This window comes from Macaca nemestrina, chromosome 1 (genome assembly GCF_043159975.1).
Source record: "Macaca nemestrina isolate mMacNem1 chromosome 1, mMacNem.hap1, whole genome shotgun sequence".
Classification (NCBI taxonomy): domain Eukaryota; kingdom Metazoa; phylum Chordata; class Mammalia; order Primates; family Cercopithecidae; genus Macaca; species Macaca nemestrina.
Window position 1 is genome coordinate 136,859,271 of NC_092125.1, and position 9,853 is coordinate 136,869,123.

General features: G+C 40.6%; 1 pseudogene; it reads right to left on the minus strand.

The window, feature by feature from the left end:
- Positions 1–712: 712 nt before the first annotated feature.
- Positions 713–1,047, minus strand: LOC139356086 (ubiquitin-conjugating enzyme E2 W-like; annotated as a pseudogene).
- Between the last annotated feature and the right edge of the window lie 8,806 nt (positions 1,048–9,853).

The following is a 9,853-nucleotide window of genomic DNA, read 5'->3' on the forward strand; positions in this document are numbered from 1 at the left end:
AGATTGAGGAATTATATACAACAAATGAATTTATTTTCACCATAAGGATAACATACTGTACCTCTCTGCCAACGTTACTTGAAAATCTTCCATGTCAAAACAACTTGACAGCAGATATAAAGTATTAAATAAATACGCAGTGATTTTTCATTACAGTCCTTTAAAGACGCATGTTAATTCATGCTGTTAACCTTAGGATCGCAGTGCATAGAATTCTAATATAAACAGTTGGGGTGACTTTTAAAGTAATGTTGGATCCCTCACTTTATTTATATTCCCACTGTAACTGATAAGTTCATTTCATAGCCCTATCATGCATTAATCATTGAGTGGCAGGAGTTAATGAAAATTTTTCCTGTTACAACGTCCGTTTCTGGCAATGAACGTACCAAAATCGCCAAGGAAGTCATTGTTATTGCACAATACATGAGGACCTGGAGCTTTTCCTAAAGCTTAAAAAATAAAAATAAAAAATCAAATTATATTTGACATTTCCTGACACCTGCATTAGTACTGTATGACTAATAAAAGTATGTCAGTTGCCTGGACTGAACCAGCGATCAACATGTGCCCAGAATGCACACCAGTGAAAATGCAGTAAAAGGAAGTAGTCTTCATTGCCTGTAGGTCACTTCCAGTCTAAGACTGAATGATCAAAGTGCTCATTTTCTCAATGGGACTATCTTCTGCTAGAAGGATCATAACAGTGGCATCAACAGGTATCATCATTATACCACCATTTTGTTTCCTTTGGATTCTTGTTACGTGTTCGCACATAAAAAGAATTATCTGGTGGTCACGTCTTTTCTTTGCAGCTGGAAAGCATGCTAATAATGCTGAGACAAACTGATTGGACTGAGAGCCCTATGAAACAGTCTTCTGTTAGAATGGATGAACAGGTATGAACATTGCTGTAATCATGAGGACGAACAGGAATATTTTCACCAGTAAACATGACTGTGTAATTGAATTCCGAACACTCTTTTCATTTAAAGTCATCCCAGGATGTGGGGCATTTTGCAAAGCCAACAGTTCTTTCTGTAGTTGTTAAGACTGAAATAATTCTTAACCAACAACAGAAATGCAATACTTCGGCATAACGTACCTCAGTCTAGAAATAAAAGATATCATTCTGAAAAGAAAAGTAAAAATTTTTTTTTTTTTTTTGAGACAGAGTCTCACCCTGTTGCCCAGGCTGGGGGGCAATGGCGCGATCTCGGCTCACCACAACCTCTGCCTCCCAGGTTCAAGCCATTCTCCTGCCTCAGCCTCCTGAGTAGCTGGGATTACAGGCACGCACCACCACGCTCAGTTAATTTTTTGTAACTTTACTAGAGACAGGGTTTCACCATGTTGGCCAGGCTGATCTTGAACTCCTAACCTCGTGATCCGCCCACTTCGGCCTCCCAAAGTGCTGAGATTACAGTGCCCAGCCTCAGATTTAAAATTTAATGCAGGAATAGAAAACCAAATACTGCATGTTCTCACTTATCAGTAGGAGATCAACAGTGAATACACATGGACATAAAGATGGAAACAATGCTGGAGCCTACTAGAGGGGAAGGCAGAGAGAGGAAGAAGGATCGAAAAACCACCTATCAGGTACTATGCTGACTACCTGGATGACAGGATCATTTGTATTACAAACGTCGGGGACACGCAATTTATCCATGTAGCAAACATGTACATCTGAAATTAAAAAGTTGAGAAAAAATATTTACGATTTAAGGGCAAGTGGGGGACAGAGTTGAGGGTGACTAGTCAATGTCTGCTAATTATTGCCTCTCCAAGCTTAACCATATATACGAATGACACTGTGTTGGTAAAGTATTGATTTGGAAAATAATGTGCGTCATAGGTAAAATTAATTTAAAATGATAGCCCCAGATGAAATAATATTATGGAAAGCAGTTCCATAAGTCTAGCTTGTTCAATACTTTATAATGTGAAATAGAATACTTAAAATAGCCACAATCTTTGATACAATCAAATAACCAACAAATTCTGCCAATTTGGGCTTCCTAAAATTCTACTGGGGGCCAAAATCATCCATTTTGTACGGTCACGTAGCTATACAGCTAACGCCAAAGCTCCAGGGCCTTTTTCCTGCAATTTTTTACATTTGGTGACTCAATGGAAATGCCACTCACTACTCTTTGCAAAAGGAAGATTTTCATGGACATCTTGCTCTTTATGATTTCAAGGAGATAAATATTCTTCACGAACTGTTTTAATGATATAGCAATCCGGAAAAGAGATTTGGTATCACAAAGAAGTGATTCTATTCTAAAATTTCATTTTGAATTTTCCAGTCACAGTGTTGTAGGGAGGCATGGTAAAGTATTAAAATGAAGCACTTGCTTAAACCAAAGGGGATTTCCTAATCAGAAGTGAAAGCCTCCTGATACTATGCTGCCGGCGCATGATACTGCAGCCCTTCTCTAAGTGCATATCTCACATTCAAAGTCATTTCTCCATGCCTGTCAAGTGAACTGAACCCCCTGATTGTCTGTCTAGGACAGTGATCCATTTCTAATGTATGAGGCTACAGTTTTTGAACTCATAAACTGTAAACTGTATTAAATAAACTGTCTCCTGATTGATGAGTGCTGCTCTTATAGGCTAATTTCTCATCGAAACAGTGATATGAAAATTCTTGCTAAAGGGCTGGTGACAGGACTAAACGGGGGTAATAGCAGACTTAATCAAGAAAGACAAATGGGATTCATTAACAACTGGCACTCAGCAGACTTCAGAGACTTCTCAGCACAATCTCATTGGTCCAATCGAAAATAATTGTGTGCTGCTTTTATCACCGAATGCAGAACAAGGCCAGTGAAAAATTCTATTGGTGATATTAAGTAGAATTCAAATTCGGATTGAATTTTGTGCCAGGCAGCCCATCTTTGGATGAGAGGAATAGAGGGGGAAAAATCCTAGGTTTCATCCTGGGATTTTTTTCTCTGATTGATCAGTTTTCTTATATTGCTCATTCCACTCCGGTATCTTAATCAACTGGATCTTGCCCTAACTGGCAGGGATGTCTATGCCAGAGGCATCTGGTCTCTGGCTGGCTTAAGAATTGGCACATGGTTTATTTTGTCCAAGCTTGCTGAGCTCCACTTCCAGTAATGCCTGTCTCATTGAGCTGTTTAGATTTGGCTTGTGTGGTAGAGATGGCTAAGTCTCTACCAGAGCATGCCCCCCTTCCGCAGTATAGAGAGTTTCCTAGGAAGTTCCTTCTAAATCAGGAGCTATATTTCCCAGTCCCCCTGCATTTACATGAGGGAAGTGTGACTAAGTTGTTGCCAGTGGTTTCCAGGCCAAAGAAATGCATGCCATTTCCAGACCTGTCATGTAATACTTTCACACTTAGTCTTTCACCCTCTATTTTTCCGATCTGTCAGCCAGAATTAGAGGATCCAGCAGATCCAAGCCACTTGTAAATGATGCAGCCACAGACAGAAGGAACATGAGTCATATGTGGGAAGAGTATTGGATTTTACATGAAGGAGAAATATTTCTCACATTACACCACCGAGAACTGGGGGTTTATTTGTTGTAGCATCTAACTTTACTTTGATTGAGGCAGCTAGTTTTAGGTCTGCCTTTAGACCTATTGGCTTTGGTGACCTTACTTTTTTTTTTTTTTTTTTTTTTAGGGAGTCTTCCTCTTGTCACCCAGGCTGGAGTGCGATGGCACAATCTCGGCTCACTGCAATGTCACCTCTCAAGTTCAAGAGACTCTCCTGCCTCAGCCTCCCCAGTAGCTGGGATTACAGGCGCCCACCACCATGCCCAGCTAATTTTTGTAGAGACAGGGTTTCACCATGTTGGTCACGCTGGTCTTGAACTCCTGACCTCGTGACCCACCTGCCCTGGCCTCCCAAAGTGCTGGGATTACAGGTGTAATCCGGCACCCGGCCATGACCTTACTTCTTTTTTTTTTTTCTTTTCTTTTTTTGAGATGGAGTCTTGCTCTGTCACCCAGGCTGGAGTGCAGTGGCGTGATCTCGGCTCACTGCAAGCTCTGCCTCCCGGTTTCACGCCATTCTCCTGCCTCAGCCTCCCGAGTAGCTGCGACTACAGGCGACCGCCACCATGCCCAGCTAATTTTTTTGTATTTTTAGTAGAGACGGAGTTTCACCGTGTTAGCCGGGATGTTCTCAATCTCCTGACCTCGTGATCCGCCTGCCTCGGCCTCCCACAGTGCTGGGATTACAGGCGTGAGCCACTGCGCCTGGCCCTTACTTCTTAACTGACCTCCTTCACTTTTGATTTTGTATATAGTTGGGCTTTAAGACATGTTCACCCTTCTGGCTTGGACTTGTGAACTCTAAACTCCATTTTTGGATGAGGATTTCCCATTGGCCTGCTTCTCCCTAGAGCCCATTCTCAGGTACCCAGGTATAATGTATGCCCCGCCCCCACCGAAACTGTCAGTGAGAAAATGAGATTGGACACACATAGCTGAAGCCAATTAACATCTTATTTTTAGTTTTTTTTTTTTTTTTTTAAATCTTTAACATGAAGATGATATACGGGAATTTTATGGAAACAGCTCCTTATCTGGCCAGATTAAGGGGAAGCTGCAATTGAGGCCCGGAAGTTTTAAATGCTGCTTAACCCACTCTCCTCTAGGCTGCACTTCTGGGATTATTGGGCTGACAACAGCTGGACCATTCTGAGACTCTTACTATGGCAGATGCTGTTGTGGCCTGCCGATATTCTTTCAACTCCCACTGTTCCATTACAGGTCAATGGTGTCTACTGCAGATACTGCTATTCTCCTCCTTGGTGTTTTGTCTTGACAGGTCTGAAGTGCTGCTGAGGGCAGCCTGTAGCCCATGACAGATGAGGGTTAGGGGATTAAAAACCCAGCCTCCTTGTCCCTCAGCAGGGGATAACTTTGAGGCATGCTCTTCGTTGTCCCTCGCAGTGCCTAGTGGGGATGAGCCTCAACTGCCAGCCAGCTATAATGGACATGTCATGGTCTCCCTTCCCTTCTACGTTTTATTTCCCTATTTCTCTACTGGGGCTTCCTAAGATTACCACCCAAATGAACTACTTGTGCTCAAATCCTTGTCGCTAGATCTGCTTTTGGGGAATCCAGCCTAAGACACAGGCTTCCTTTTCATTTTAGGGATTATGATGTCAGCTATTTTTGAACATCAGCCAATCAACTGATGGAAGGTAGCTGCTGATCTCTGATGTAGTGAATTATAATCTGCTAAATAGGAGAGGTAAGAACAGCTGATACATAAATTTGATATATAAATTAGTATGCTGCATTAAAGCTAATTAAAGCTGAGAATTATATAGAAAATAATTTTTTGTTGTATGTGGACACTGTGAGAGCTGTAATGACAGATACATTTCATTTAGTTGAAGCAACTTCAGAAAATGTGGTCACTCCCTCTGTTTTTTCCTGCTCTCTTTTGAGGGTTCAACTGTATTGTTCTAGATATGACATCAAGGGACATTATGGCTCTACACTTGAGGATGAAAATTTCCATTTGAAGAACAAGTTACCTGCACCTGGCAGGTGCAGTGACCTGGCAGCTGCCTCAGAAGTGACAGCTCTTGCTGCCAGCTCTACTCTGATCTATTCCTACTTGTATGCTTATGCAAGCCATACTGCCTAGTGGATATGCCAGTGTGACTGGGTAATGGTTTTTATCCTTCCTACAATCTCTCAGGTGCCTTATACCCCCAAATAAATACCCAATCTTAATAACAATTGTGTGCTTGCTAGGATAATATATCAAGTCATTTAACATAAATACAAACATAAATATAAAAACAGGTGAAAACATTAGGCTTGTTATCCATTGCAGTTTTAGCACAAATCCATCTCTCCATCCACTTTCTGCAGATGGCTGCCATGAAGCCCTTCCGAATAAGAAATTCTGGAGCTATTTCAACTCTAGGTACAAATAGAGCCACAACATGAGTGAGTGGCATGAACAAGTTTTATCCTAACTTCATGCCCTCTCCAAGGTCTTTGTGCTTTCAACTGCCTCTTCCCACACATTTGGTGGCCTCCCTCCAAGGCTTTATGCGAGCCTCATTTCCCATGCCTCTCCCATCACTAGGTAATTGTGAGAGTGAAATATGAGTCTAGCCACAGAAGATAACATAATCTTTAAATTTTCAGCAAAAGCAGGTGATAGCCTATCTTTGCCCTTCAGACACCTGAGGCGACTCTAGCCACACCCCTCTCAACTTCTCTAGGACCCATAATAATCAGTAAGTCAAGTGGAGATCACAACTTTGAGGGTAAACAGCCAAACACCCCTCAGCACCTACTGATGCCTGTGTTATCACCCTGAAGGATTTCTTCAGGTTTTGAAGAGCGACGTGAGAGAGCTTTCTTGCATTGATTCTAGCGCCTGAGTTGTTGGAAGGGACACTTCTCAGTATGGCAAAGTATTTCATTCCCTATAACTAAGGCTTAGCAGATGTCTCCTGATGAAAGCCTCTAAACAAAGGCTTGAAAAATCACCTAAAACCATAAAAACACAGGACAGGTGCTAATTGAAGCAGGAAAACCTGGGCTTCTAGTGAAGTTCTCAGAAATAAAAAACAACAACTCAGAATGTGATTAGAGAATTCTCACTGAATGCCATGGTATAAATAATATGTACATAATATATAAGATGTATATATATTTATGTATTTATATACATCATGCATAGTATATGTATCTATATTCTTTTATTTAAATAATGATGGTACACTATACACTGTTATGTACATTGTTTAGCCACTTAATGCTAAATCTTGGGGATCTTGTCGTAACTCTCTTTATAGAAAAGTCTTGTTACTTTCTACATATATAAATATAATGAATTTATGAATATGGTTATTAATGTTACAGAAAGGTTATATCATTACTAGATTTGAGCTCTGACATATAATCATTATTCCTGCAGTTAATCATAATGCAACTTCAAGCCAATTTAGTAACTTTCAAGTATTCATATTTTCTAAAGCAACCCAAAATTTAATTAAATATAAGTTTTAATGGTGAGACTAATGTGGAGACTGCTGATACCTCACGTATCTTTCAAAAGAGATGTTTAGAACTCAAATTACTGTGACCATTAATAATGTGACTTAAAAAATACTTAGAATCAATCACTAGTAAGAAATCACATATAATTAAAGTGAGAGAATATGATTAAGTAGAACTCTATAATTTGTTAACAGGCTTTTGTGTTTGCCTGATGTGACGAAGGAGTTTACGTTAGAAATTTGATGTTATTTACTTGAAAAGGCAAATTTGTACTACAATGTTGAGTTTGGATTACTTTTCCTAACTTCTCTTTATACTTATACCTTTCTGTGGTTGTACACATTATTATACCCATAATAATTAAAAATAAAAGAATTTAAAGAATGAACCAGTGTTCTGGTGAGTGTGTAACATGCACATTTTGCCATAGTTTTTTTGTATGTAAATTGATACCTTATCATGAAGCAACCTAGAAAAGATGATTTCTATTAATATGTTGGATGTCTAATTTTTCCCACAGGTACTCAGCTGGTGTGTTTTCTTCCTCTATGGATTCTGCCCAGCATCAAGTACCATGTCTTGCATATCATAGACACAGAGAAATAATAGTTGCTGAATTGTACCATGCTAAATCTGATATTAAATATCATTCTTTATTTGTGAACAGAAATAGCTTCCTATCCTCTAGGTAACAACGACAACAAAAATTCAAAGAAGTTTCTTTCTTTGGGGTTACAAGTAACAGGAACTGAGTGAAATATGGTACCAAAATAGAAAACTGTCTAATAGTGATCACTAAGTAGAAGTGACACTTTACATGATTTTTGGGTCTGACTCATTGCTTTTGGGAAACTGGAAACTTTATTGAAAAGTCTGATCTTTACAACATGACAAAATCTCCTTGGGAAATATGTAACAAAAAGTCCCAGAGATAATTTTGGCATTGAATAGAGAAAAATTTACTGGAGTGGGAAACCAGGAGTGCAAAATCGGGGATGACAGTTGGGCCGAAAAGGGACAAGCAAAGGCCTATGTGGAAAACATCTGTCTTCTGGAACAGAAAGGATACTTTCAGAGAAGTATAACTGAGGCTGTAAAAGTGGATACAACTTATATTTGAGACCTATTATAATTCCCTTATCTTGAGGAAATTATTTAACTGGTTAGTTTCTTTATGTATAAATTGGGAATAAATATCTACTTATTTATTTAATTGTGAGGATTAAATGAGAGAATTTGTACAAACCATCTAGCTGTTCTAGCACACATTAAGTGCTCATCAATGTTAGATATTGTTATTACCTATTCTATAAATGGGAATGGGGAAATTGTCCTTTTGAGTAGGTTCCTAGCTAGGCTGTGGAATGGTCTATTTCTAATCAGCTATCCAACTGTTGATAGGGAAGGCAGTTGGCCAAACACTGCCTTAGGACAGCAAAAGATGAATGATTGCCTTACTGAAGGGAAATCAGATCCTCCTCCTGTTGACGCCACTGAAACACAACAAAGCATATCAAGAGGGCCTCTCATGCTGTTGTGAAAGCAGAGGTATATAGTGATAGGTTCGAGATGAGTATGTTAAAGCACCATAAGAAAGAGTCATTAGGACCTCTAAAATGAATCCTGAGGCTTCCCAGGATACTATGCAGACCTTCGCTAGGCTATCTAGTTCTTTTTTTTTTTTTTTTGAGACGGAGTCTTGCTCTGTCGCCCAGGCTGGAGTGCAGTGGCCGGATCTCAGCTCACTGTAAGCTCCGCCTCCCTGGTTTACGCCATTCTCCTGCCTCAGCCTCCCGAATAGCTGGGACTACAGGCGCCCGCCACCTCGCCTGGCTAGTTTTTTGTATTTTTTAGTAGAGACGGGGTTTCACTATGTTAGCCAGGATGGTCTCGATCTCCTGACCTCGTGATCCGCCCGTCTCGGCCTCCTAAAGTACTGGAATTACAGGCTTGAGCCACCGCACCCGGCTGGCTATCTAGTTCTTGAAAGGAAGCACCAACATCTGTTCTACCTCTGTAGCATGGCAGTGAGCAATCATATAGAAGTGATAGAGCAGTTAAAGCTACAACTAGTTAATCCATTTCCATCTCTATTTATGCTAATATAGGTTGAGAGACTGGAATGCCAACCAGTGTGGACGGTAAGGGACATGCTTTAAGGAGGGAGTCGGCTTGAGTCCACTGGGTTGTGATATGCCCAGAAGGGATGCCTATAAGAATACATGAGAACAGAGGTTTCAAGGCTGCCAAATTAGGGTCATTCGTTACTAATGGAAGTTGGGAATTATCAACTGCAAATTAGAGCTGGATGGTGCTAAGCATAAGCAGAAATGGAGGAGGAGGAGGAGAGTATGCAAGAGAGACATCTGGTACTGAGAAGAGATAAGAGCTGAGGCCACAAATACTGATATTCCCCACCCGAAGTCAGGAGTTCGAAACCAGCCTGGCCAATTTGGCGAAACCCTATCTCTACTAAAAATACAAAAATTAGCTAGGTGTGGTTGTGTTTGCCTGTAATCCCAGCTACTCAGGAGGCTGAGGCACGAGAATCGCTTGAGCCTGGGAGGTAGAGGTTGCAGTGAGCTGAGATCGTGCCATTGCACCCCAGCCTGGGCAACAGAGCAAGACTCTGCCTAAAAAAAAAAGAAAAGAAAAGAAAAAAAAAGAATAAAAAAAGGATATTCCCACACCTACCTGGGAAAAGGCAGATTCTAAAAGAAGAATGTCAAATTGGGCAGAGATGGACTGACAGTCGGTTTTCCAAGCAGTGCCCCTCAAATTCTGGATACTATACAAGAGGGCTAGAGGATAAAGGGACATTTCTTCTCCCCAGAC